We start from the raw sequence: 21,602 nt of genomic DNA on the forward strand, positions 1-21,602 counted from the left end.
CTGCAGTGACGAGGCAGAAAAAAAAATCCCAACAAACAGATGGTGTCTGCAGAAATGGGAACTATATGGAAACAACAAAGGGCATTACAATGACGACAAATACACTGCTCTCAGCCCTCTCTAAACTGTCACGCACATCCTTAGTGGGTGGTACAGACAGGCCAAAATTCAGGTGCCTTCTTGCCCCAGAGAAAGGGATCTTGTTTTTCAAGTTCATTGCTCCTCAAACTGTATTAAAAAAAAAAAAAAAAAAAAAAAAAAAGATTAGAATCACAAAGACCAACTGAGCAGTGTCTGTCCCTGAGCATAAAGAGAGCAAAAAATAAACCCCAAGGACTGACAGTGCTAGAAACGGGCCATCTGCGAAGGGATGTAAATGTGACTGTGCCCCCCAGATCATGGCTTACAGGCTTGAAAAGCAGAAACATGCTGACTGAAAGCAAGCAATTAGTGCCAAGGAGGAAATAAAGTATGGGAATACAAGAAGAGGGGAGGTGGTCAAATTTGCAAGAGTAAAACAAAAGATTGTTTATCCCAATGAATTCATTGCAAAACTTGGAAGTAACAAATAAACAGAGGTGCCTCTGCCATGGGATATTGATTCTAAGAGTGTCCAGCCTCTGTTGCAGCCATCAGTTACAGAATAAATGGTCTGAAAGGAGAATTACTTCCTGACCCACAATAGTTTTGCCCTGAAACAAAAGTTTATGTCCTTCCCATAGCACTTGTTTATCTAGTCTTTAAAGTGTTATGACTACAATGCTCAATAGTCCTGTCCTTATTTCCATATGGACAACTATTTCTTGAGTCATGACCCCTGAAATTTCACAATAAGGTCAAAACAATAACTGCATCTCAAGGATCTGAAAGATCTTTACAAATGATGGAGAAGATCCTGCCTCCCCTGGCAGGAGATGTCCCAGGTTCATATTTATGGAGTTTCCAAAGTAGCAGACTCCTGGGACACTGAAGTTACCTCCCCATGGGAACAGGCAGGAGAAGGAGAGACGTAGCTCTCCAGATACCTAAGGAGCATCTGAAAAAACTCAAACATCTTAAACCATTCACACAAAAGTAATTATCTGCTTATAAATGGTGAGACACTCTAGAAATTCCTGGACCGCCTCCCCGAGGAGTTTGCCCTACAAACATCTCAAAGGAAAAGCTGAAGTGGTCTACTTCCAAGGGTGGCAGGCCACGCATTTATGTCGTTGTTAGCTGCCCAGGATGGTCAGTGTCCCTGCCTCAGGCAGAAGCTTTTTTCTCCCCGATATCCCTTCAGGGAGATGCCACACACAAAACCTTTCTGCTCAGGATTCAGACAGACCAAAGTCAGCAATCACCTACAGCTTGGGCCACGGCCTGGGAGATACACTTCATACTTGTCCCGGTAGAAGAACCAACACTGACGTGTTGTTCTTCCCAGAAGGACACCAAAGCTTTGTGTATCAACTCAATATACACCCGCCCTCTGCCGAAGTTTCACAGCCTTCCAGAATAACAGCAGAGTGACAAGATCATATGTGATAAACAAGTGGGTTTCCAGGGCTTAAGCTTCTCTTCAGGCAGGGCTAAGCTTCAAGACATTTGCCCCCTTTTTGTCTCTGAAGAACATCGTGCCCCACTGCTGCTGTGTGACACCTCCAGGGGTCTCAGCTCAGTGCTGTGAGACCAGGGTGAGTGACCCAGCAAACGACAAAGAATAAGTCAAGGAGATGGAGAAGCAGAAAGATAAAAAGAAGAAGAGAACAAGAGGATTCAAACAAGAAACACTTGACAAAAAATCTATACAATTCATGGAGGGAAAAAATAATAAAACTTAAAAACAGAAGAGTCTTGGCACAAGGGCAAACACGAAATTATCACAGCCCCAAAAATGGATCCAGTCACAATGCCAGATGCAACACAGGATCCAGAACAGAGCTTTCCAGCTCCTATCTATTTCTGGGATAATCAGTACCATGGGGGAAAGGGAAATAGAAACACCATAAAGTTTATCTAAGGGATGGAAACACACCCAGCGTTTGACATGAGAAAAGAAAATGTGCTATCATCCAGCATGTGTACTGCAGGAATGGCCACAGGCCCAGGCGGGATCAAGGCCTCTTGCGCTGAACTGCGTGAGTGCACATGGAGAGGCTGAAGAGAAAATACTCTCTCACCATCTGCTCTGTCAGCATCTGAACTGAATATGCAAGGACTGGGGACTTGTTTTTTTTAAGTCCCGAACAACTCACGAAGGAGTGAAAAGCCTCCTCTGATCCATAAAACAAAACTCAGCAAACATTTTTGTGTTTTCCCGCCTTTGATCGAAGCACATCACAGAACATGAAAAGCTGTAGCCTCAGCTGGTCTAAAACACTACTGAGCTCAGGTGAAAAATACCACTTCACTACCACTGGAGAATTAGGTTTCCAAAACATGCTGATCTGTTCCAAAGATGATGGAAGATAGCAAAAAGTGTCCTGTGAGGATGAAAGTATTTGGGACAAAGGCTGCAAAGAAAGGAAAGTTTGCACTTCTTGTAACCAAAACAACTGAGCTTGAAAGAGTGAGAAGAGAGAGGGGAAGAGGACCTGAGAAGAAAATCAGGTAGCCAGGATTTCAGGAGTGACTAATGACTCTGGATACCTTATTTCTAAAGACCTCAGTTTAAAGCAGACCAGGCCCATGTGTAAATAAGAGATTCACCACTGGGAGAAGCAGCAGGGGAGTGGATGGCAAACCTAAGAGTTGGCATAGCTGGTGTCTAAAAGCACCCAAGTGAAGTAAAATTCACTGCATCTGCATTTCACTTCCCAGGCCAAGCTGTCTTGACTAACAGTATATCCTCTCTGAAGGAGACATTGACTCCCGTTCTGGATGGCACACCTCCTACCTAAATTTAGACATCTATGACACAGATGTCAGTTAATGAAGAAAAAATAGACTTTTTTTTTTTTTTTTAATTTGCAGTTAATGGAGAAAATGAGACTTTCTTAGGAGATCACTTTTAGGTGATTATTTCATGATATCCCACTTCTTATCGACTCTATTGACTGTACTGTTTCCATAGGCTGTAGCTCCAAAGTAGGCACCCACACTCTTAAGTATCAGCAAGTGGCCAGATAAATCCCAGCCTGTATGGCTCTTTCTGCTTCAAGGAGCCCAGGTTCCAGCCAGGATCTCGGTATACAGCAGTAATACAAATAATATTAGGTAGGTCTGAACACCCTGAGGCACTGGAAGCACAGTTACAAATTATTTCAGGGCTCAGCTCCTAACCTGCACCAGAGCTAAGAAATCACTGGGAATCAGGGAGACATATGTCTCTGTGGATCAAAATTCCCTAGTTCTTGGAAGTGTAACAGCGATGAACTCTACCCACCTTCCAAGGGTTTCAGTGGAGTTATTGTGGTTTCAGACTCCCTCTGACATCCACTGTTACTGTTCTGCTGACCTCAGTGGTCCTGGGATGCAGCCTACATTTGGGGCAGGATGAGAATTGGTACCATGGCCTTTTTCCCATTCCCAAGAACCAGCCTATAATCAGAAACTGGCAAACCTCAGAAAGTCTGGCATGCCATCCAAAAAAGTTCATACGAAAACATCAGGGACAGGAACCAGGATCCAAATCTGCTGAGAGCAAGCAGGGCTTCTTACCAGAGCAGGGCAGAATGTGCTAGCAACAATAGGCATTTTGTGGTGTTTCACTTCGAGCCCCAACTGGAGCCAAGGAGCACACACCATCTGCAGATGTAGTTTAGAATGCAATGAACCTTTTTTTTTTTTTTTTCCACATACCAGAGTAAAAGAAAAAAGGCTGGGAAAAGGCTCTGAGTTGTCACTTGTATCTATTCAAATATAGCTAGTCAGTCACTAATGACAACCTACATTGAGACATGTCCAAAACGCAAACCAGCCCTTTGATGGAGGTTTAAAAAAGTCTGAATAACAAGGTTTCTTTTCTTTCCTCTCCCCTTCTTTCTTTTCCCCTCAGTTCTTAGGGTCCCCAGATCAGAAGCAGGAGTGCCAAAATACGAGGGGAACTGCCCATCCTGCCAGGTTCCCTCGAAGCAATGAATGCTGTTATTCTTCATTTCCCTCAGTGTACTTTCACTGAGGTCTCTACTTGCTTAAATTTGTCACTGTCTGATGGGGGTGCACACATGCACCTCCCCAGTTATCAAGACAACATGTTAGTTTGCCCATGTATTGGTAGTTACAGACAGTGGTGGGCAAACATAAGAGAGGTATTAACTGCTAAAGCTGGAAACAGATGTCAGCTTGCAGGCCACAAGGCCGCCTTTTGTCTGCAGCTTACCTGGGACATTTTGATGGAATTTAAGTCTTTCTTCAGATCTGCCCTGAAAAGGCACCTGTGTGTCCCACAGCTTGCCAATATTTTTCAGTCTAGATAATCTAATAAAATCTCTTTGCCCTACAAACTTGTCTCTTCTTTGGACGCCACATTATCACATTTCAGGCTCATAAGGACCCTCATTTTGGACGACAAAATCAGGGTCCTGGACAGCCTGGTGAAGAAAGCGTCAAGTGATGCTTCTGCAAATGGACCCAGCAGTTTCCCACTGAAGTCAGAGAAAGCCATAACCTTCCCCTGCTGTGGGCGGAGAGTAAATATCACCTTTAAACCCTGCCTGCAATTGGTAGTGAATGCAAGAAGTCAGGCAGAGGGGAATTGTGGGGTGGTCTTCGATGGCTGTTCAGCCACTGACCATTTCTGGTGTGATCATGTCAGAGTTTCCACCACTGTGGCTGTTTCCTCTAATTGTGTAAGGGAACACACACACATACAGCAGAGTCCTGCGAGGCTGATAAGATTAAGCAAATTTTTAAGCAGCACCATTCCAGGAGAGAAATTCAAATGTCCAAGTTTGCCTTTTACCCCTCACACCCTCCAAATGTGAGTAGGAAAACCAAAAACAGAAAGCCTCAGGTACTTCTAATTATCAGTTTAAACCTTAGTACTGCAATAGCTACGATACACTGCAAAGCTGCTGTAAATACTCAGAACTAACTGAACGATTGAATGCAGGAGAATTCACTGAACCAGGCTGAGCCAAGAAACAAATTATACCCTACATGACCTGCTGAAGAGTCATTTCATCCTTATCATTTTAATTCAATTCTTCCTTTTGATTAAACAGTTTATTTATTTATTTATTTGTTTGTTTTTCAGGATAAGGAGGAGATTTCAAATACCATTACTTGGAAATTTTCAAACAGTTATTGTCTTGCAAAGTCTCTCTCTGGACACCCAAGGATTGAATATAGCTCAGTACTGGAAAATGAACATTTATAGATCCAGGAAAGTCCTATGGACTTGAAGGAAGGCCTGTGTGGACATCAGATCATTTGAAATCTGACTTCAGCAGGATGAGGATTAATTCCAGTGTTTTTTTCATGAGATCTGGAAACTTTTCTCCTCCACCTTTCCGTAGCTGTCATGATCTCATGCCGCAAAGATACTGCTGCATCCCATCAGACAGTTAAAACGGCAGTTGGGTAGCTACAATTAATAGTGATAATACAAATAATTCTGACAGACATCACATTACTCACAGATTCATAAAAACACCCCATATGCTGGAAAACAACTTTGCACCAGGCAGGCTAAGACTAAGAAATAGTGTCCATCTTTTTGCAGCAGCTGATCATTAATTCTGATACACTTGGAACATGTAGCCTGTTTCCATCATGATCAGGGTAATGGTCATGAGTTCAGACAAGCAGAGCTTTGGTATAAAAACAGAGGAGTCCTGACAATTCAGCGAGAGGTTTTTTCTTGCATTCTCTGTGCTTCTAAGTCTGTTGCTTTTTCTCCCCACTTATATTTAGCTCACTTAAAAGAACTGCAGAATAAGCTTTATTTATATCCACAAAATAAATCCAGAGGGAGTCAAAGGGCTGATGAAGAAAACTGTACGAGGCTGCAAAGACAGCCGATCCCTTGAACATTGTGAATTCAAATCCAGAATCAACAAGTTTGTTAGCAGCAAGTGATGCATGGGCATGGCGTGAATGAACTCCAAACAAAGAGTACAGTGGGACATCTATGTGTTAAGCACAGAGGATAATAAATCATAGCTGTATTTATATCATTAGGGTCATCCCAAAGGAATTCAGGACTACAGATTAACATATGGAGATATTTTCACCTTCCTAAGAAAGTAACTGCCTCAGCCTATGCTTTGTCAAGAGAGAGTAACAGAATCACTAGGAGCAGAAGTAGAGAAAAAAAAATCGCACCCAGGGAAAATTTGGCACAGAATCATAGAAAATGGCTGAAAACAATCCCAGGACTCCCATAGCACCTTCTGTTGCCTCAAGATGAGATCTAAACCCATTCCCACAGATTCCCATAGCAGATCCCACAGCTAACACCATCAGTGCTTCCTTGCCTTTCTACTGTTTCTAATGTACAAATCAATTTTCTCCTGTAATTTATGTTCACTGCACAGCTTCATATGTATGCAAAGCTTTATTAAGAAAAACTTTTAGATTTTCAACTCTGGAGTGTCAGCCAAAATCTGAATTATTATTCTTTTGTAGCCACGGGTTAAACTAAACATGGAATCTAAATATCTCCACTTGTCCTTAAGGGAATGGACATTTGGGGTCCCAGGCCTGTAGTGAGCAGTCATGCAACTGGACAGCTCTTACTTCTCTTTATTCTGGCAAGAACCACTGCAGGAACTTGAATAAATTACACTTTTGTCTGTATATCACATAAAACAAGAAGAAATAAAGACTGACTCAGAAGTAAAAGGCTTCAGAATAATATTGCTGGGTTAGGGGGCAAGGTCCTGAGCAAATATATCCCAGGCCTGAAGGGGGAGATTGCAGCAGGATGGCAGAAAGGTGGGCAAAAGAGGTGCTGAAGCCTCTTCTGGGAGGCCAGGGACTTGTTCCAGTCCAGCCAAAATATGATAGAGCTCTCTCTGAGCTTTCTGCTCATATATTCAGGGCCTCAGAAAATGGCAGATCAGGTCAGCTCAGCCCTCCCTAAAATGGCTGCCAGGCCCCCTGGTCAGGGTGGGGCTGGCCTGACCCTTCAGAGTGCTTGTCAGGTTTTGGTTCTTTTTGGTAACTTGCATGGATTTAAAAGCACATTTTGATAACATGCCTGGCTTTCTTTTCTTTCAAGGGTCTGCTACAGGAATCTACCCTTTTTGCTGCTGCACTGGTTTAGCTCCCCCATGAACTCTGAACTCCTCAATTATGAAACCATAGACAATACAAAAGAGAGTATGAACTAATACATTTTTTTCTCCCTGCGTCTAGCAGTATTTTGGCTGCTCCAGCAGACATGTATTTGGACCAGCAGCTAATCCTCTTAATAATTTCTCACCACTTCATCTGCAGACTTGAACAAAGTGTCTGTCTGATCCCCGTGGTAGGATCTCTCAGTATGTGCACATCAGAGAGCCTGTGAAAACAGCAGCACAAAATGCTTACCGTGCCCCCCCAGCTGAAAAAGAGAGCTAGAGAGATGTCCTGTGTCTCCATGAGAGCCTGCTGGTGACAATTTCCAACCAGCTTAAAACTCTGCCTGTCTTTAGCACTGCTCCAGGGGTGCTGCGCCCAGCTGCAAGCCACTGTGAAAACATTCACCAGCCAGCGGGGAGCGACTTGTTGCTTCAGGGATTCTCTGTGTTGATAATTCATGCATAAACATTATTCATCCCTTTTGGCAATAGATGCCTAGCATGAAAGTCAAGGCAAAGGTTCACTTCGCCCGTCCAATCCAAACTTCCCACGTCCCTCCCACCCTTGTGTTTTGGCCTGTTCCTCTTCCCCCGAGCTGGAGATGCTGCTCCAGGGATGTGATAAGGCTTGAAATGGGGACAGATAGGAGGGACTCCTTAGCCCCTGGTTTGAAGTCTGCAGTGCCAAGAAGCAGTACCTGAGCCCACGTGGAGCATAAGTCCTGATGTGATCTCAGCCCATGGCCATGGTGAGAGAAGGGAGCCAAGAGGAAGGGTTTAGAAAGAAGTAAGGGAAGGCTGGAGCCACCTCTCCAGCTGTTTGCCAGTGCTGGTGCTTCAGCCGATTCACCAGGTACAAGAGCACCTCTCTGCAGTCTCGGGTCTCAGGTACCTCCTCCTGAAGTAGCTTCAGTTCATGTGTATGCGTTACTCTCCAGTTCATTGCTTTCTTCTGCTTCATTCCATCTGTGAAAGCAATTTGAACAGTGTACAAATCAGGCTTCAGGCCACATTTTCCAGTAGGTATTTAACAAGTTAGGTAAAATTTGGGTAGCAATCAGCAATTCAGAACACTTATTACTCAGCTTTCTTGCCATAGCTCCCTGTACAGAAAAGGTACTATGATTCTAAAGCTGCATCCTGTAGCTAGACAACTTAAATTTGGCCCTTCATCAACATTGTCTTGAAGACATGGTCCCTTTATTCCCTGAAATATGAAAGAAATTTTTGAGTTTCTCTATGGGGGCATTTTCTTCCTGACTTGGTCCCTTCCTTCCATCGAACAGACAAACAAAACTCCTGCTACCCATATCAGACATATTGGGGTTTGCATATATGACTGCTTCATCACCAAATGCCACCCTCCTCCGTGCTTCCTTTCCTGCAGGTTTCCTGCCCTCATGCTGCTTCTAGCCACCTCCTGGGGATGGAATTTCCTTCTTGCTGAGATGTCTCAGGCCCCACAAACGGTGGCTGCTGCCAGCCAAGTCCTTCCCTAGGCATATAAGGGGTTGTCCCAGGGCCGCTAGCACTGGGTGTTTGCAAAAATCTAGTGAATTAGAAGATATAAGTATGTGCAATTGCTGCAATATTCTCCAAAATTTAGCAGATGGGAAACCAGAGTTTGAGGCCAGCATTGAAGTGAAATCGCAGCATCTCCACCTGACTTGGTTGTGCTGGGTTTGCATGTCAGGCACTGCCCTTCCACAGCGCTGCAGCCTGACGTACCAACCCAGGCAGCAAAACAGAGCAATCTGCACCTTTCACCTCAGCTGTCTGCTTTTCATTTTCCCCTTTAATCACAAGCAGATTTCGGCTATCAAGTGTGAAAGTTTAGCAGACCTAGAGCCCCCTGCAGAGGCGGAGATCTAAACTCAATTCACAATTCATTTTGTGCCTGCTGATATATCTGATCACTAGTTTAAAAAAGGGGATTTACTGGATGTTTTGCCCCCATAGAGAGAAAGGAGAAGGAAAGATTTACACTCACAGGAAGGTAGTGAAGCAAATACCAGCAGTACTTTAGACAGTCTCCCCCTGACTCAGGAACAAAAAAACCCTTCTCTATGATAAAAATAAATACAAGAAAAATGTGAGTGGTTGCTGATACACCCAGCTCAGCACCAGCTGGCCTCTTCTTGTTTTCCTGCATTCTGCATTTGTACAGTGCCTTGCACCATGAACAAATTACAGCTTTTCTCCAGTTCCTGTGGGGTACCAACACCATAAATCCCACCAGCTGACAAAGTCAAGGAAGAAGCAGATGCAGGTTGACTCTGCAGGACAAGCCTGCTCCGGGGGGGATTCACGTGGAGGTTTCTCATGGTGAAAACCAGGAACCCAGGAAGTGTTTCCAGCTGGAGGATGCATAGTTGGCGCAGCCTTTATGAGGCAGTGGGTGGCTTTTCAAAGCCAAATGTAACCTGGGGGATAATGCAGAGCTTTGCAGCCCTGCAGAAATACATGTACTTTCCCAGGTAGGACGGGCTCTCCTGGAGTTGTTTCCATCACTGTTCAGTCTGTCGGGATGGAGTGGTGTGAAGCATACATGGCAGGACAGGTCTGCTCTGAATCATGTACCAGAGCACAGCAGGGAAGCAAATGAAGCAGGGAGCAAATTCCTCAATGCCTGAGGAAGAAGTAGATATGTTAGACGACTTTTTATTTTCTTTCCAAAAAAAAAAAAAAAAAAAGTTTCATTAACAATCATCAATGTCAGCTTTGCTTTCCTCACTCTTCTTTATTTCAATCAGTATATATAGCCCCAAACGCTGTTGCACTGGGCATGTCTGTACAGAGCAGAGGAAAACGCCTTTCCAGGGCAATTCCATGCATTTGATCATGACACCCTGCCATGCACACATAGTTGTGAGAGGGGGGGAACAGACACAGGGGCAAGCGACGATTTCCAGATCAGAACCCAAATCTGCCCACGGGGATGGGCTTGCATGAGCAGGGCTGTGGGGATTTCACCACCAGCCTCCCGACTGTCTGGTCCCCTTGGGAAAACCCTGCAGACAGCTACAGCTCCTGCTGCTTGTTTTCTCCTACTCTGCCTGGCAGCTTCCCGTGCATGTACCTCTTGATGTGTGCTCCCAAGGCTTTATTTGCCATATCAGCCACCCCCACCCTGGAGTCTGAATTTGCTGATGAGTTTTTTGTGCTCAACATACCAATGTTTCACAACTTCCATCCAACTTAAAAGTCACCTCTCCATTCCTCATACTCATGCACTGTGTGTGTTGCTCTGATGCTCAAACTGCTTACTATTTTTGTGCCTGGCAAGCACATTGAAACCTGATTTCTTGTAGTCTCCAGAAAGTCACAGAAACAAACATCTCTAAGAGCATATCTATGTGATCTCTTTTAATCCAGTCAACTCCTCTGCAATATGTCCATTCACTGAAACGTTACATAGCATCGATATTATCACTGCTAGCATTATTTCTCCAAAATTTAATCACAATGTACAGGCTGGACCATGGCAGCAATGAGCTCAGGTGCATACGAGGGTACTATCAGGGCCTGCAACCTCGTTTGTGATCACTCACTTATAAGATCTGCCCTCCTGGCCCCACCACACCTAAGCTGGGTCTGAAATCTCTCCATGCACATTGAAATTTAGAGAAGTTTAACTATTTTGTGAAAAATTGGACAACAGCTAAGAAATACAGTATTTCTGTACCCTTACATTGACAGAGCACTGTTAAGTAGCACATGTTGTACATGGGTTAGTAGCTCATGTTGTATTACAATGACTCCCCACATTTAATTTGAATGGGGATCAAGGGTGAAAAAAGTGCAATAACTTGGTAAGCCTCTACCTCAACTCATTTTGCCATGCAGTGACAATAATCCCAAATGACTAAATATTTTTTACTACCTGACATTTCACATGGCTAACTTCTCCTAAGATGCAAAGGCCTCAAAACAAGACATGTATAAACTTACCATTGATGTAGATGGGAACGATTACTGTAGGACACTAAAGTGGCAATGGGATGGGGATATTTATACTGAATTTTCTGCTTTTGCTAATAAAACTGCTGAGGCATCATATCAGCTGCTGTCAAACCATGGCTGCAGACATCACTGTAAGCCATCCACCCCCCTGCCAGCAGAGGCTTTGATTTGCAGCCGGCATAGCCCCTGCAAAAAGGACTCCCTGGCTTGTTTCTGTGGCTCATACACATTGTTCTCCTAACTGCTGCCCTAAATAACTTCTCTGCAGTGGCCAGTTTGATGGTGGTCGTAGCCACCTGAGGAGCAGCAGACCCATATCAATCTGCAGAGAAGGACTCGAAAGCAGCTGTGCCTTCTGGAGCCACCCCAATTCATTCAGAGGGCCGAACAGCCAAAACCACTTGCTCAAATTACCACAGTATTGGCTCGCTAATCCCAAATTAGATACACAGGAAGCACAGCAATTTTCAAGAGAATCTGTTTCTGCAAGTGGATTCAGAGTCACTCGGGAACATCACCTCTCTGGACCCATGCTGGTGTGGGGCCATGGCCCCAGTGGATGTACAAAGAGCCTTGAGTTCATTCCCCTCTGTGTCTCCCCATGCTCACCACATTGTAAATATTGTGCTGATACCCTGCAGTTGTTATGAGCATGGGGCTTTGTTCTTGCATGTGATATTTTCCTTTCCAAAGACAAACATAATAAGCAGGTTCCTAATGTGCTGGAAATGCTAGGGATGGTCTGTGCTCAAGATAACAGTTCATTTGTGTTGAATGACAACCATCCTAAACTGCTCCGGCTGGGAAATGCTCATCGATGCTGGGAAACTGATGCTGGAAGAGTGGCAAAAGCAGGGGACCCATACAGCAGGGATCCACCCTGATTGCACAGGCCTCCCAAACTTTACCCCCTTCAGAGGCCACCCATAAACTCCAAACACACCAAAGATGTTAAGTGCCCTTGGAAGCTCTACATGGACCTGCTTAAGCAGGGGTTTCAACCAGATGACTTCCAGAGGTCCCTTCCAACCTCAGCTGTTCTGGAATTCTGTGAAAAGGCAAATTCTGGAGAAAGAGCTGACATCATAACTCAGTAATATTTGTGTACACTGAAGGAGAGCAAAAATTATATTTTGGACCTCAGGCTAAGAATCTCAGGATGCAGATGGGCCAAGTCTTCCAAAAATGCCAGTTGCTTTGGAAAGCCCTAGACTGGCGTCAAGCCCTTGCCAAATTCGGTAGCAATAAACTTTCTAGCCATGGTCACTTGAGCTAGGGATGAAGAAAGGACAAGGAAGAGGAACACTAGCAGAGGAACACTAGTGCTGGTGAGCACCTTGCTGGCTAAAGGAAGCCTTCCTGCAAACTTAATTGAAATGTGAATTCTGCCACTGTGCAAGGCTTGAAATCTGAATGTTTCCTGACGTCCCACACTGCTATTAAAATAAACCGAAAAGGTTTCCAACAAAGCAGCACATTTTATATATGCCAGGAAGAAAATGAATAAAAAATGCATATCTTTGTTTCTTCCTGACAGTATCCCATTGATGCAAAGCAGCAAGCAAACCACAGCAACAATCAGTGCTCTGCAAAGAGGTGCCCATAACTGAGCAAGGAGGAGGTTTTGCTCCCCACCCTTGGACTACCCTCACTAGAAATCTGGATTTCCATATGCATCTCCCTCCCCACTATGGAGACATCTCAAGGCCTATTTGCGTGCAATGGCTCTTGAAGGGAATAAGCACTTTAAACTGGCCCTGGCACCATGGAAAAGAATCAGGAAACTTTAATTAGGGGAGAAAAAACAAGAAATCACCCACAAGACATTTTTGTATTTACTTTCACTAAGTGCAAAAATGAACTTCACAGGAATTTCATCCCACAGGAATTTCCAATATTTCAGTATTTGTTTCCGTTATGACTCGGGACAAAATGTTGAAATATCAAAATGTTTTTCATAGAATAAATTGTTCTGGGAAGCAATATTTCATACGTCACTTTGACGTGCTTCAGGCTTGATCTTGCACCTGGATGAGCTGCTGAGAGGTCGCCAGGCACATGCCCTATGGTCCCAGCCTCCTCAGTAGACAAGCTTCAGCACGTTTGAGACTTCCCACCCCAAAATGCTTCAGCGGGTCCCAACGCAAAACACAGAAACGCAACAAGGCAGAAGGCAGTAATTCATCATGGGATATGTAGTCCAGATACAGGCTTGGTCTATGTAAGAGAATTAGCCACCAGGTCTCCATCCTGTGTGAGCTGAGTATGCATAAATGTTGAACACAGCTGAGCCCAAATGTTTCATTTCAATATTGTTGGCTTGTTTATTTTTTTTTGTCATAAAAATTAGACAGTTCTCAGCCAGCTGTAATAGTGTCTTGGTTTGTCAGCACTCCAAAGACATGCCTACCTCAACCTGCACAGCAGAACTCAATCTGTCCATCTCTTTCCTCCATCACCATCTTCAGGGGACTAAGCTTCTAGATTAATCTTGTCACTTAAGCTCTCTCCTTGCCCTGGATGTAGCTCTTTTGGAGCTCCTGGGCATAGATCAAATCTCCAAAGAGGATTCATCTTAGCATAAGCTGATTAAAAGTCAGGCATCCAGTCCACACTCACCCGTGTGCTTTTCCATCACGAGGAGCAATGACCTCCAGCAGAGGAGGTTCATTCCTATGCACTACCTCGAGGTACCTCCTTTGAGGCACCCCATGGAGGCACCCTCAGCATCCCGGTTAGAGGGTTACATGAGGAGAAGTGCATCCCACCTAATGTCCACAGCACTTTTTCTTGATAAATCTGTCCTCCTTTTGTGGTTGTTTGTCCCAGCCCTGACTCACAGAGGTTTCCAGGTACCAAGATGAAGGAGCAGAGCAGGAAGTGGGGCCAACATACAGCAATCCACTTTTTCAGAAAAAGAGAAAAATCTCAACTCAGAAAAATAACAAAAAAAATCCTAGAGGTACAAGGTCCCTTGTGACTTTTTTGTATTAGTCTCAGTATCAGATTTCGCATCACCTGGCAGAAAAGGATGGCAGAACTGATTGTGCATCTTAATTTTTCTAACGTGTCTGGCCTAAGAACTGCTACTGTACATTTTCCATGTCTGATATTTTCTCACATACTGTTTTGTGCTCTCCAGCCATTGCCTTTCTGGGAATTCAGGTGACCTGTGGGGTTGGGCAGGAATTTCCCAGCCAAACATCACTCCTCCAGACATTTTTGGTATCAAGAAAAATAAGCCCCACTTCACACACACACACACTTTTTACCTTTGAAACCTTAATTTCTCCTGGAGCAAGCGTGGACCAGGAGCTGGCCAGGACCACACACAGCTCTCCCAATATCCCAACCTGATGAAGAAGAGGGGGATGGAGGAGGCAACCAGCACGTTGTGCAGAAGGGAAGGAGATGAAATCCAACCATTGACAGGAGAGGACCACGAAGCCTAAGCTCAGATGAAAAACCCCGTGGAAATGAGTGGAAGTTTTGACAGAGGAAGGACAGGGTCCCATGATCTGCATCCTAGAGCCATGCATTAGGTTCTCCTGTAGGCATGGGCCCTGTTTTGGGCAGAGCATGCAGGCTGGCATGCCCATTGCTTCCTCTCAGGCCACCTGCAGGTCTCTTTGTAGGCCAAAGTCTTTTGGGCAAGATACCTTATGCCAAAGCCACCTTACAAAAGTGGGCTCCTCACCACCAGCTCAGTCCCAGGGCTGGTCCAGGCCCCTTGCAGAGCTCCTGGTGGGGTGGAGGGCTGTCCCCAGAGGTTGGCTGGAAATAAATCAGCGTTGCATTCGTGTGGGTTTCCTGGAAGGTGGAGCAATCACACCCTGCTGAGTTAGGATCACAGCCTTTCGTTTACCATGGACTTGTTTCTGATGTAATGGAAGGTTTGGTTTCCACCATAACTCATGAGTCGACATGTCACAGGCTGCAAGGATGCATCTAGCCGACAGAAATGGTGCATTGGGCTTAGTTCTTCCAAAATGCAATTGTTTTGTTCCAAAGACAGGCCTTCGCCCAGCAAAAGGTGCTGCCTGCAGGCATAGTTCCTTCCTGCAGCCCACAGCCCTCCGTGCATCCCTTCCAACAGGCACTTTCTCCACTTATAAACAACTCTTGCTCTTCCCAGTATTTCCAGGACACATGAAGATTTTCCTACACATCCTCCGTGGCCACAAACACACTGTGTATGTTGCAGGCTTAATAAACAAAGAGTATTTGTTAAGCTTTCCATCAGATCATTCCCACCGAGACACGAGACGTTCTCAAGTCCAGTCAGTGGAAGCTTTTACTTAGGAAGAGACAGGGGAAGACATCTGCTGCAGCAAACCTCAGCTGATAGCAATTGGGAGAGCGCCTTTATCTCTTGTAATGGTATGCTAATTCAAACCAGAGCAGATTTCCTCGGATACCATGGCAGCAGGCTCAGATTGTTGTGAGAATCAGAATTGTTTGCAAGAGCCGATGCGCCTGACCAGACCTAAACTCCAGAAATGCTGTCACCTGGCCAAAAAGCACCTGACCTGCTGACAGAGGGGGGTTCAGCTGGTCCCACTGCTCTGAGGTCTGCCCATTCGGATGTCCAATCCCATGTCAGCCCAGGACTTCACCTCTTTTTCCTTGCCGGAGTGCCAAGAACGCTCAGTCCTCCGCTCTGCAAAAGGCTGAAGCACATGCCTCTCTTCCCAGCCAAGCATCAAGGAAATGATGATTTCTCTGCCTTCCAGTAACTTTTTAATAATGTGCAACTTATCTAACTTGGGACAGATCCCATCGTTTTGCATCAGTGCAGATTTATCCCGCAGCTGCCCGGTAGGAACAGATGAGGGGCTGCCGCGTGTCAGGAGTTATTTGCTGCCATTGGGACAACAGGGCCGAATGCTGCCCTCTCCTGAAGGAGAACAAGGGTGTATGTTTGTGGCATTGGGCTCAGGGGGGTTGGCTCCCAAAAAATCCCTTGTCTCAGTTTACTTGAATGAGCAAAGACACGAGAGAGTCAAAGGATGCTTCTCAACATGTGTCATTCCTCGGGGCTGTGGGAATCAGGATTTACAGGTGTGATGTCCCCTCACCAACTCCAAAAAGTAATGTCCAAACACACCTACTTCCGTGCTAGTGGCATTTTTGCTAATTTTGCTAATGGCATTTTTCCTAAATGCCATTTCCCATCCATTTTTTCTTAAATGCCATTAGGAAAAGTATTTTCACATGTTCATTTTCAGGATTGCCACTCTGCAGATGTGCAGTCTCCACCATTATAGGGAGGGTTGGCCTGAAATGAGGAACACCTCATTTGCAGAGGCAGCACTGGAAAGCAAGAGCATCAAAGTGAAGGAGGAATGGAGAGATCTGTCAGAAATACTTTTGTCCATTCAGGACAGCACCAATACCTCACAGCAATGAGTTCCACAGGTCAACAGCAGCATTTAGGAAAAAAAAAAAAATCAAGAAAAAAAAAAAAAACTGTTCCCACATAGTTATCACCTCAGAGTTCAAATGTTTTGGAGATGGCCCTGGTGTTGCAGTTAAACAGAATAGGAGAGCCCCTGACAACTTTAACAGCAGAGCCCTTTGACTCTGATCTCTTTATCTGTGGTGTCTTCCTACATCATCCCCAAGGCTGAGGCTGTATACCAACACAGCATCTGGCTGCGGGTGGATTCACTCTCTCTGCAGCTTCAAGAACTAAAATAATAATAATAAAAAAAAAAAAAATCCCAGTGCAGGCACAGAAGCACCAGAACTAATTTTCCGGCAGATGCAAGAGACCGTCAACTAATGTAGGAAATTAAATGTTTAAGGAAATTATAGAACAAAAATATAAACTCTTGAATGGGAGCCAAAAAACACAAATTCCATCATTTATCAAAAAAAAAAAAAAAGAAAAAGCTCTAAAATGAGCCTGAAACAGTGTGGGGACGACTGAATGAAAGGCTATATTCAGGCGGCAGCACTGTTTAGCTTACTTTTTGGACCTTTTCCCTTTATTGATGCTGTTGGGAGGCCCTCATTCCAAAACCTCTAATGCCGTCGTGTTCTAGGATGAGTTACTAAAAGCAACCGTTCTTCTGCATATGAAAACATTTAATTATTTGCATGTTCGGTGTCTTTAATGCCTCTTTTGTGCCTCTGTTTTAGGGGGTGAGGCAGATGAGGGATCTTGAATTTCAGCAGTATTCTGATATAAACTTCCTCCAAGAGAGGGAAGGCAAAGAAGAAAAAGTCTTTGCAAGCCTGAAACGGAGTCAAGGAGGGCTGGTTTTCTTGATTTACTTGAAGGGACCGATGAAGGTGTTTATTCAGGACTTGTGGAGTCCTGCCAGGCCTTAAATAAGGACTCAGCCCCAAAGTTTCGACATTACTTAGTGCTCCTCCTGCCATGTGACACAGAAATGTCCAATCTGAACCACCCCAAACAGTTGCTGCAGTGGCATGAATACTGGAAACAGGCACAGGACAGACGATGGGCTCAGAGAGCTGCTCCATAAGCATCACAGAAAGCGGTGAGAGTGTATTAGGGGAGCATTTAGGGGCAGAAAACCTTTTGGCAGGTCACAGCAGCCAAGTCCAATGCTTTGCCATGTCAGTTTGGTTTTCTCTCGCTTGGGCTAGAAAGTTATAGGGAAGCTGGAGGCACCTGGCCAGCTGCAGACGTGTTAGCGCACTAATGCTGGTAAATGCTGTCTAATTGACCTGTGAAACTCACTGCTGCAAGGCATCAGCGTGACTCCAGGTATGAGCAGATCATGGCTCATTCACTGGTAGGTTGGCTGGTGTTGAAACAGTGCCTGGCGTTGTGGGAGATGCTACCACTCTGCAAAAGCAGATTAGATCTCAGTTAAATGTGCTGCCGAGCTCCACTGTGCAACTGCAAAGGGCTAAGAGCTCATAAATCGCCAGTGGCCAGGGCTCAGCGGAGAAGTGGTAATTCATTAAGCCATGATAATTCAATTGCCAGTGATTTTCTTCCTCTAGCCAACAAATCTAGTAGGAATCCACAAGAGAATTGCTTGCATTTGTGGCTAACGAGATTAGTTGGTCATAATAGCCGGCATTAAACAAACAAGAAACAAGAGGTTTGGAAGAAATCAAAATCTTCAGGGCTTAAACCAATGGCTGGGGATTAGGAAGAAATTTCTCTGATGTTCAGTTATTCCTAATCTCTCGTGGCTTCTTACATCTCTTGCCAGAGCATCTACCCTTTGCCCAAAAAGTCCTGGCCTAGGCGCAGCTCTGTCCTGCTCCACCATGGGCAGGGCTGGGTCTGCAGAGGACAGCCGAAGGAGATCGCTTTGTCCCCCCAAACACCCCGGTGGTCCTCGATCCCTCAGCTCTGTCTCTCTGCGTCCCCTTTTCAACACATCAGCTTTTGGCAGCGGAGCTCAGGATTTACCCGCCGAGGTGCTCCGAGAGCTCTGAGCTGCCTTGGTTTTCTCCGTGCTGACTTGCTCAAGAGGCGCTGCTTTCACTGGAGCTTTTAGTGTCGGCAAATAGAGCCCAGCTCCGCTTTCCTGGGCCAGCAGCACCATCTACAGCCTGCTCCCACATCTGCAGCCTGCTTCCTCCCTCCTTCCATCTGCAGTTGAGGAAAAAAAAAAAAAAGAAAAAAAAAGTCACAAATAATTTACTCGTGTTCGGGTAGAAAGAGAAAATAACAGAGAGAACACCTCTGGGGCTGGAAAAGGTAACACGCAGCCATATACAGCTTGTGTGTTGTAATAAAAACGGGAAGGTAGGCGTAGTAGTGTTAGAGGCAAAAAGGATATGTTCCTAGCTAGACAAGTTATCTGCTGGTAGCTTGTTCCCAGGTAGTGCTGCATGTATCTGGAGGAGGAAGCTGGTCAGCCAGCGGGGGTACAAGCCTTGTACGGTGCTTTCATCATGTGAAAAGGGGGAGGCAGCTTGGGCAACGTGACAAGAGCGGCTGGTGACAGAGCCAGGACCACTGTGGATGCTGTTTCTGATTTCCTGGCCAACAGCCGGGTCATTGCTACTTCTCCAAAGGCAAATGAAGAGGGTCATGGGGTTCAGTGTCCTAAAAACATCCATCCAGTGCAGAACAAGAGTCCCTTACACCACGACAAGCGCTGGTGCCGTGCAGGGCTTCCAAAGGGCACTTAAGGAGCAAGTTTATATCCTATAGAAGAAAACCATATGAAATCACTCTAACATGCCACTGGAAGAGAGCAGGAGCAACCCAGGGCACAGCCTCTTGCCGATCTCTGCAATAGGAAGCAATCTGAACAATAAAGCTCGGGGACAATGCTAGCAAGCAGAGCATGCCCCATGCTCACAGAGGAGAGAAAAAAATAAAATAAAATAAAAAAATGAAAAAAAAAAATGCTTCCCTCTGTCTTTTGGGTCTCAGGGGAAACCCTTCCTGATGCCCCAGCACTTTAAGCTCCCCAGGCTGGCCTTTGAGACAGCACTCAGCTGCTTAGAGGAGCCAGTGCTGAGAGCATGGGTTAGAGCAATGTCTTTCCCAGAATGAACTGGAAACAATTAGATCCTGAAAAACGGGCGAGCCAAAGCACTGGGGTTTGTATGGAAAAGGACAACCCTGCGTGGCCCCAGTGCTACATGCCACCACTGAGGACAGCAGCTGGGGACATCTGCATCATGATGTACACAGAATGGCAGGAGAAAGAGCTGGACACACACACAGATTAGTCCTAAACTAACCTATCCTGCCTCTTTTTGCAGCAAGTCCATGTTTTGCTGTGTTGTTACAGGAGCCATGGACCAGTAAACCTAGGGGAACACATAAATTTCCCCCTTGTCTTCTCTTCCTTCCTCTCGGAAAGCAGGATCTGCTGTGCTGCCAACAGCTAAGTTAAACCCCACCAGTGCTCATTAGATGAAATTGTCTGGGACAGAGATTGTACCTTGTGGTTACACCCATATTAGTAACCTAGATGGGACCAAGAGACCAACACATGGTTCACGTGCCATCCCACAGCTGTCCACGGCCACCCACATGATGCAGGGGCACAACAAAGCAACCCGGACCATCAGCCATGCTCCCAGTAGGTAGTTTGGATGAAACCGTCTGCCACTGCTGAGGAAATGCTTTGAGCATTTTGGAGAAAGCTGCTGTATGCACCGTGGTCTCAGGTACCCAGGAGCAGCAACCACCAGGTCCTGGAGCCACGACTGCAAAGCCAAACAGTGCTCCTGGAAGGAGGGAGCAGAGATTTCCCAGGAGATGCTGAAGTGCCAGGACCACGCATCTTTGATCTCATTCACTCTGTCTCTCCGAGTAACAAGGGACTATACAGGAATAAATCAGCATAGTAATGGTGATGCTAATTGCAGCTGAATCTGGGATGGACTAAAATTTACACATTCCTTCAACAGCCCAATTTAAAACACTTTTTTTTTTCCTTTGTTTTTTCCTTTTTTATTATTTTTTTCCTTTTTTTTTTTTTTTATGAGTGCAACTCTTACTTGAAAGATCAGCCAGCCTTTCAATGCTTTTGAAATTTTGGTTAAAATATAAAGACAACTAACAGGACTGATCCTGATCTCTATATCACAGTATAATCAACACTACCTCCTTTGTTAACGTGGAGCCATTCTGAGTGACTGAGGTCAGAATAAGGCCCCGTATTCAAAAGTGTGCCCTTTTAACAAGAGGCAGAAAATACACTTCTGTTCCCATTTCTCCTTGGCTGAGCAACACTGCGCTGTTAAATAACTGGCATTTCAATGCCTGTGTGCAGTGACCACATTCCTGAGTGAGCAAAGAGCTATGAAGTGTGTGAAACTGCTAACGCTACGTATCAGGATACGTATACGTGTGCTGCTTTGTTACCACCAGAGTGAGACTTCCACTCTCTGTACCTGAGGACCTGTAGCTCCATCTCAGGAGATAAGCTGGATGCAGCGTGTGCCATTTGTGGAAGATCTTTCTTTGATCTTTGCTTTGACCAAAACTAAAAGGGCTTCAGGATGTGTCTCTTATGCACAGGAGAGCACAGCCCAGATTCATCTGGGCTAACACATGAGTCCAGGTCACCAAGTGCCTTAAAAATATAATTAGAGTGCCCCAAGTGCTTAAGCTCTCCTGTTCTCATGTGTTCCTCTTGCTGATGGCTTTGGTGCAGGTGGAAGGTGTGCTCCACCCCAGGCAGAGGAGTCAGGGGAGATTGCCAGTTTTCCCATTCCTGTTTTCCCAGCTCCACTGCAGACACCATCACAGGGGATGCAGCTTGGAGAGGACACTGTAATAGAGATGTAAAAGAACTGAAACATTCTCTCACACCCATGCTGTTCTTATACGTGGCCCAGAGCCTCGTCTTGCACCGTTGAAGACAGCAGCTGTGTAAAGATGGGCAGCATCCCCCCTCCTTGTCCATTCTCTTGTCAGTCTGTCCCACTGCCAGCAGCTTTTTTCCCCTTTTGTTGGTTGTGGTCACCAGTCTC

At 45.3% G+C, this 21,602-nt stretch overlaps 1 long non-coding RNA gene across 2 annotated transcripts; it reads right to left on the reverse strand.

Annotated features, from left to right (window-relative positions):
* Window positions 1–301: 301 nt before the first annotated feature.
* Window positions 302–11,456, reverse strand: LOC106015924 (uncharacterized). 2 transcript variants are annotated; one of them, XR_005265772.2, is made up of 3 exons: window positions 11,160–11,450; window positions 9,632–9,837; window positions 302–8,174 (listed from the first exon to the last, which is right to left on the reverse strand). It is a non-coding gene; the product is annotated as an uncharacterized lncRNA (long non-coding RNA). The 2 variants fall into 2 exon arrangements; XR_001188259.5 differs by having other exon boundaries at window positions 303–8,174; window positions 9,199–9,837; window positions 11,160–11,456.
* Window positions 11,457–21,602: the final 10,146 nt, after the last annotated feature.

This window comes from Anas platyrhynchos, chromosome 4 (assembly GCF_047663525.1).
Source record: "Anas platyrhynchos isolate ZD024472 breed Pekin duck chromosome 4, IASCAAS_PekinDuck_T2T, whole genome shotgun sequence".
Classification (NCBI taxonomy): domain Eukaryota; kingdom Metazoa; phylum Chordata; class Aves; order Anseriformes; family Anatidae; genus Anas; species Anas platyrhynchos.